Source organism: Neophocaena asiaeorientalis, unplaced genomic scaffold (genome assembly GCF_003031525.2).
Source record: "Neophocaena asiaeorientalis asiaeorientalis breed wild unplaced genomic scaffold, Neophocaena_asiaeorientalis_V1.1 scaffold40, whole genome shotgun sequence".
NCBI lineage: Eukaryota > Metazoa > Chordata > Mammalia > Artiodactyla > Phocoenidae > Neophocaena > Neophocaena asiaeorientalis.
In genome coordinates, this window is record NW_020185335.1 from 527,392 (window position 1) to 534,577 (window position 7,186).

General features: G+C 48.9%; 1 protein-coding gene across 1 annotated transcript in view; it reads left to right on the forward strand.

The window, feature by feature from the left end:
* Positions 1-431: 431 nt before the first annotated feature.
* The window catches only part of ZFHX3 (zinc finger homeobox 3), a 238,826-nt gene continuing 232,071 nt past the window's right edge, over positions 432-7,186 (forward strand). The window contains exon 1 of the mRNA XM_024735570.1: positions 432-553. The gene's annotated coding sequence lies outside the window, so the exon portion shown is untranslated. The remainder of the gene's footprint in view (positions 554-7,186) is intronic.

The following is a 7,186-nucleotide window of genomic DNA, read 5'->3' on the forward strand; positions in this document are numbered from 1 at the left end:
CGGCCTGCGCCCGGCACGACTGTAGATGTCAGGCTTTGCCCGGAGAGCGGAGCGGCGGCGGGGCTGTGAGTTTCAAATTAACCTTCCGCTTTGTTGCTGTGTAATGTGGATCCCCGAAGGCCCCCCGCCCCGCCCGCCCCCCTTCCCCGGGCGGTGCGCGCTGCAAACTGCGAGTTGAGCTTCATTTACATAAAGCGATTCCGGGCGGGCGGGCGGCCGAGCCGGCAGCGGGCAGGCCGGCAAACCGGGACGCGAGCGCCGCGCCCCGTGGGTGAATCTCCGCCGCGCGCCCGGGGACCCTCCCTCCCGGGGAGGGGTGGCTGCCAGCCCGGGCCGCCACCATGAGCCCCGCTCCCCTGCCCCGGGCCCCCCCGCACCCAGCCAGAGGCACCTCGGAGCCCCGGGGGCAGCGGGAGGTGGGGAAAAGGCCGCCTGGGGTGGGTAAGTTCGGGGCTCGGGTGCCGCTGGAGTTTCCCATTGTCGCGCCTGCCTCGGCCCCCGGACCCGCGAGTGCCTCCTCCCTCCGGAGGTGTGCGGAGCCTTTGTGTGCCAGGTGAGTGCAGCCTCCCTCCCCCGCCCGCCCTCCGGGTCCGCGCAGCCGGCCTGGAGCTGCGGGCAGGTGTTGCGAGTCTTGGCTGAACTTCCCATTCTCTTGGGGCATGTGGGGGAAGGGCAGGCTGGATGCACCTGAACTACTAGGACTCTAATTGGAACCGACCTGGGGCGAGAGCCTCTGAATTCTGCTGGGCACTGAGTACAGACCTTCCTCCTTCCCTCCCTTCCTTCCATCTTTCCTCCCCACCCCCACCCCCCCTCCGGCCTTCCTTATTTTGCTTTTGGATTAGTTCCTGCCTTCTGAATATTTGCGGTGCTGGTGTCATTTAGAAGTTTGAGTTCCTCCGCCTAAAAATGCACCCTTTTCATCGCGAGAGAAGTCACTGGCCAGTTGGAAGCAATGTGAAGAACGGGGTTATTGGGGAGTAGTTAAAGGGAGAATCAGAGTTTGGGAGCTGGAAAACACCTTTGGAGATCGACTTGTCCACCCTCAACTTTGAGTCTGTTGGCACTCTGGAAAAACAGAGCAGCGTTCATTTCCGTGGGGAGGGGGGTGGGCAAGAGGGAGAGCTGAGACGTTTGTCCTGTTAAAAGAAGAGGAAGGCCCAAGTTAGGTCAGTAGCTGAAAAAGAAGTAATCATGGCAGGCTAGAGGGGAAAGAACTTTCTGGAGAATGGTCCTTTCTCCTTTGGATATACCTGTGTTATAATGATGGGAAAATGCCTAGAGGGCAAAGATCACAGCCCATGCCTGGTGTAGTCCAAGAGTGCGTTGCCTGGCACAGTGGTGCACAGTATATAAACTGGTTTAAATGAAACTGGCTAGCAGGTGAATCCAAGAGGGTCCTCCCCCCTCCCCCCGCCCTACATTTGTGTCCTTTAACTGGCCTTGAGGACTCTAAAAGCCACTGACAGATAACCTCGGAGAGGACACATGGCCCCACTTGGGCACAGGGAGAAGGCCTCTCCCTCAGGCTGGGGCCTGCATGGTGGAATGCATCAAGGCAAAGTGAGGAAAACAATCTTAAGCCTTGAAGGTAGATAGTGAGAAAGTTACAGGTCATCCTATTTCATTCCCATGCTTTGAGATCCTTGGGGAAAGGTCACTGAATAAATAGAGTATAATTTAGAGCTCCTGCTAGCTGAGGAACTTCGTCTCTTTGCCATCGAGCAGCAGGTGTGTTTGTAGAGTTGGCCCCTGGAGTCCCCTCATTCCTAAATTCAGGAGGTGTCAAACCTTCATGTTCTTTTAATGGCTGTGGTTTCTGGATAGGTTTCAAGGGGAAACCCTAAAAATCACGAGCTCCAGTAGGCTGGGCTGGAGAGGGAAGCCTGAGTGAGAGGGCAGAGACTACATTGGAGAGGAAAACATACACCTTCCAGGGTAACCTGATCGAGAAAAGCCGAGGCCAGGAGCACAGGCCTGTTCCTTGTTAGCAGAACAGCCACTAGCGGCATGAGATTCTGATTCCTTCTTGTTACCCAACCCAAAAAGCAATTAGGGAACAGAGGTGGTGGAATGTGAGGGAAGTCAGGAGACTGGGGTTCTAAATAATATAAGGGTTTTAAGAATAGGGTCATTGGAGAGAGGTACATACCTGGATGTTTGCACACCTGTATTTGTGTTCATTCTCTTTTGTGGAGACCTCGAAGGCCCCCTTTCAGAGGCATGTGGCTATGAAGGCCAAGAGAAACTTTTCCTCTCCCCTTTCCTTAAATTACAGGACTAAGGAGATTGTCTGCGTTTAGTTTCCAGCATGTTTTCAGAGAGCGTGTAAGTGCCTCTCAGAATGGGCTAGGGTCACACTTTGTTCTTTTATTTAATTACACAAGTATTATTTAACAACATGGGGCAGATGCAGAAGCAAGCACTTTTACACTTTAAAATCAGTCCTTTTGGAGTCACAAGGAATTAAGTGACTTGGAGACCTTCTGTCTTGATGACATGGGTCACCTCCCTTTGCCAGCTCTCTTTTGAAATGGCTGCATTTTCTATTGGATAGAGCTGCTATTTTCCAGTTCTCTGGAGAACAGTTTTGATTGACAGGGGACTATTGAGAAACACTTGCTAACTCTTCCAAAATAGAAAAAAATCTGAGCTGCTTCCCCAGCCACCTGAAACTTTAATTTTGGTTTTTCCCTTCCATCTTTTATTTGCACAAATGAATACTCAGGGAGAGTGGAAAGAACCCAAATAAAACAGTATCCTCAGCAGGCCTCTGGCTCTTCCCAACAGGACAATGCCGTGCCTGCCTTCTTGCTGTTTTGGGGTTGGATTTAACTGCTGTATCAGCTCTGTGCCAACTGGACTGCCCAATGGCAAGGCGCTAAACTAAGCAAGATTTCAGTTTTCATCATTATGACTTTAACTGATGATCAGTAGACACTCCCAGGACGGTACTGGCTCACCTTGGGTGACCCAAAGGTGGTTAGTTCATTAGAATAAATCTGTGATTGCAGGCTACTAGTAAAATCTTATCTGGGACTGGTGATGATTTAACTTGGTTCCTTCAGTTCTAGTCACAAGTGGTGTCCAGAGAGCACGTCCTTATTTTCACTGTGTGCTGCTGTTCCTTTTGCACGTTGGGGCTTTCTTGTTTTTTGTTTTGCTTCTGAAGTGTTAAGTGTGAGAGGCTAGACGTACTCCAGGGCCCAAAGCATATCTTTATCTAAGAAATAATTTTTATTGCAGGGTTGCAACAGTCTCCTGTTAAGAAGTAAATGTTTAAGTGACTAAGCCACATTTTATAAAAGGGTAGGGACTTGCTCTAAGGGAAAGAAAGTGAACTGTCTTTCCACCCACTCTTCAGAGTAGCTTAGGGTTTGTGTCCTCCTCTTACAGGGGAGGCAGTGGTGATTCTGGCCTGAAGAAACTTGCAAGCTCCATCTCACACTTCCCTGTATTACAAAGTTGATGCACCTGATGCTGAACATCAGTAACCTCAAGAAGTCCAGTATGTGCTGTGGTTTATACTTGCATTTGTCATTAAAATGGTTGCCTGCTCTGAGCCTGGCCCATTTCTGTAGTGCTTGGGCCTGTTGTAATTAACCAGGAGAGGGGCGTTACTGTAAAAATACAACGTGAAGGCAGATTCCACTACAGTGAACTTCAGAGGGCTCTCGAAATGTTCTGGTATGAGATTCTGGTTGTAATGGTGGTTGTTAGAAATCACAGCAGAGCTCAGAACTACCATCCTCTGTCTGGGTTCGAAGCTGTGGTCAGGGAAATGGAGACCTAGTTTTAATAGAATCCAGATAAGGGAATTCCTTTGCAGGAGCTAATCTCAGTCACATATTAAAAGGTTCCTGTTCTGTCCAAAGCAGTGTCCTGAGTCCTTCGACTGCTCAAATTGAGGAAAAAACACACAGAAGCTAAGATTGAGTCAGACTGCCCCAAGGGAGAGACCCAGGCAAAAATCTTGGCTCGTTGGCAAGCCACTCTCAAAATCCAGATTAAGGAGGAAAACTACAAAATCAACAACTGTCAGATTTCTTTTCTATACGATTTAAAGTTGGCTGCCAGATTGTCCTCTTTGAACATGTGCGAACTGACAGTCAGATGTTAGAGGGTTGTTTTGTTTTGTTTTGTTTTTAGCTAATAAAGTAAATGACTCTTACACGGACAGGAACTGGGGAATTGACAGCAGTATCATACTGAAGCTTCAGAAGCAGTGAGACAACCTGAATGCTTTTTTCTGGTTTTCATTCTTTGGGGCAGGGGACAGGATGGTGAGGACAAGGCAGTGAGTGGTCTAGCAGTGACGGGCGTGTTTCTAGAGAATTCTTTGCCTAAGGAAGGTGGCTTGGCTTACTTGTCACTTTTAAAGGTGATTTTTCGTCAGATGTTTCTGCCCTTCTTTCACCCTTAATTCCTGGAATTTCTTGCTTTTGCAAGCGTAAGGGTGTGAATAAAAATAGGGAAAGAGACGTAGAAAGTTTGCTAAGTGGCAAATTTGACTTCATTTCAGAATAAGACTTCTGTGCTGTTGGTTTTAATCCCGGACAGGGCCTCTTAGCAAAATGCCTGGGCTTAATCTGTCTTTTGGGTGAGCCCTTCTCCCTTCCCACAGGAGGGTCACCATGCAGTCTTGTCAACACGAGGATTAATGCACGGGAGGTTTTGATGTGTACCCCTCCAGAGAGGCCTTAGCTGGCCTCCTGGGGGTGGGGGGGTGTCTTAGGTGATTCAGCTGCTTATTCTTTGAATTTTGCTATTAACACATGTGCCGCCTCCAAGATTTTTCCATCCTCTTCCCTCCCTGAAGTCAGTCTGAGGCTTCCAAGGAAGGGAGGAGTGGGGTATGCAAAACATGTGCTCCCTTCCCACCCGCTGCCCCTTCTGGCTGCTGCAGGTTTGGGACTGAAGCCATCAAACCCCCCTTGCAGGCTGCTTCTCGTGAAGATGGGGAAACCCCCGAGCCGTCGCTCCTATTCTGCTAATCACATAATGGCCTTAAAGGCTTTCTTACATGATTATCTTGTCTTTAATTTTAAGTGGGTCTTTTGGGGCAACAGTTGGGAGTTTGTGGAGTATCTTCTGTCATCTGTAGGCAGACTCTGAACCGGGAAAACTGGCTCCATCGGACGCTGTGAAAAGACGGTGGAATTTTCATCTGCCGCCGATTTCACGCACTGTCCTGAAAGTGATTTCGGCCACAAACCTTTGATCTGAGAGTGAAACTTGCCCCGCCTCGTGTGCTTCTGGAGGCAGGAGTTGGTGACTGCTCAGACCTCCTACTCTTTGTGTGTGAGTGAGTGAGTGAGTGAGTGAGTGAGTGTGTGTGTGTGTGTGTGTGTGTGTGTGGTGGGGGTGAGTTAGCCAAAGAGAAGGGCTGAACTGCTTGTGGGTCTTTGGTGGTGGGCAAAAAAGCAATTTTGCTGGGTTCTTGGTTGTGCCTGATTTTATCCAGGAATGTGACTGGAGAAAAATTCTTCAGGGAGTCTATTGGTTGAGCTAGATTTTGAATGAGAACTGTTGCCCTTGCACATCCCTGTTGTAGGCTCTGCATTTCCATATGAAAATTCCAGTTCACAGCCAGCTCTCTGTCTTCTTTGAGTCTCCTTAGTGGAGAGGCCAGAGTCAGATGAGCTGAATGAAGACAAGGGGGCTTAATTCGATACTTGAGTTCAGGCCTCATCCGCCCCCCCCTCCAAAGTCATATATATCCCTGTTCAGATATGAAGTCTCGATTCAGTATGTAAAAAGCTCTTTTCAAGAGTTTAAACTCCTGTAAGCCTATAAAAAGTACATGTGTATAGCCATCAGCTTACTTGCTTTCCACAATTACGGTTTCTGAGCGGCCTACTTTGGACAGCTTTTCTCTTCCTGACACGTTTGTCCAGTGAAAATACGCTGAAGAACACGTGTGTGTCTTTTTTCTCCTCCTCAGCAACTTTCCTGTCTTTTTTTTTTTTTTTTTTTTTTCTTTTAAACAGTTTTTCTTAACTGCTCAAGAAACAATGTAAGCCTCTTCCACCATTTCAGGCCCTCTTCCTAAAATGCTCTTTGGCTCAGGGCCTTGGTTCTTAATGTGCATTTGGCTGGTAGGGGGAGTGGTTTTTGCTTTCCCTGTAACATTGCCGTGTTTCCCCGTGCAACATCTGTGTCGTTGCTAAAGCGTCAACTTGTGGACGCTTAAAGAAGAGGCCCGTGGATTCAGTGTGTGTTAGAAGGCTGATGTCACTGCAAGAGCAGCTGCTTTCAAACCGCTCTTAAAACGTAGTTGCAGGTAAAGGATGGCAGGGGTGAAAATTCCAGGGGTTCCCCTACTTTTTCAAAGAGGAGGTGAAGCTGGTTTTTCCTGCAACAGGTGTGAAACCAGAGGTAGAGGTATCTTGGGGAAAGCAGAGAACTTTTACACCTTTTGGGAAAGGACTGTCAGTTTATTTTTCGCTTGCTGGGGAATCTCGTGTTTGTCCAGACATTGGAGATATTGTCTGATGAAGGAAATCCCGGTGCAAACTCCTAAGTGATTGGAGGAGGTGCGACCTTGCTCATTGGTGAAAGAAATGAGATAATTACAAAATACAGCAGGGTAGGGTTCAGGTCAGGATCAGAGTGCCGCCCATGAGTCAGCCCTTGAAATGGGGGTGCTGGTGTCCACACTCTGTTGTCCTGGGAGAAGCAGAGATGAATCAAATGAGCCTGCTTTTTGGGAATTCTGTTCTCCACTCTGCTCCAGTCTGGGACCCCTCTGCTGGGGTCGTAGGCGTAGGGCCTGGCTCTGTTCCAGCCTGACGGAGTGACTGTGGACCCACCATGCAACCTCTCTGAGCCTTATTACTTCTTTTCTCTGTAAAATGGGCACCTCACACCTAAAAGTGGGAATGAAATTAAATAGAAAACAAGTCTTCCCGGTGCATATTCGGTAGCCTCTCTACAAATGTTAGTTCCCATCCGCATGTCCTTTCCTTTCTGTTTCTTTTGTTCCCACCGACGGCCCTGGCTCCCTTGTTTCCCAGCACCCTGGAAGAAAGAAACTAAAAGGTCCAGTGTTTCTTCTGTTCTTCCCTTAGGGGCTGGGAATACAGCCAACTCTTTTTGACATCCTGCAACTGCCATCAGGAGTGAAAGGGTCTGAAATTGACACAGTGTCCCCATCCTCCCCAGCCCTCCCCTCACATGCCCCCCT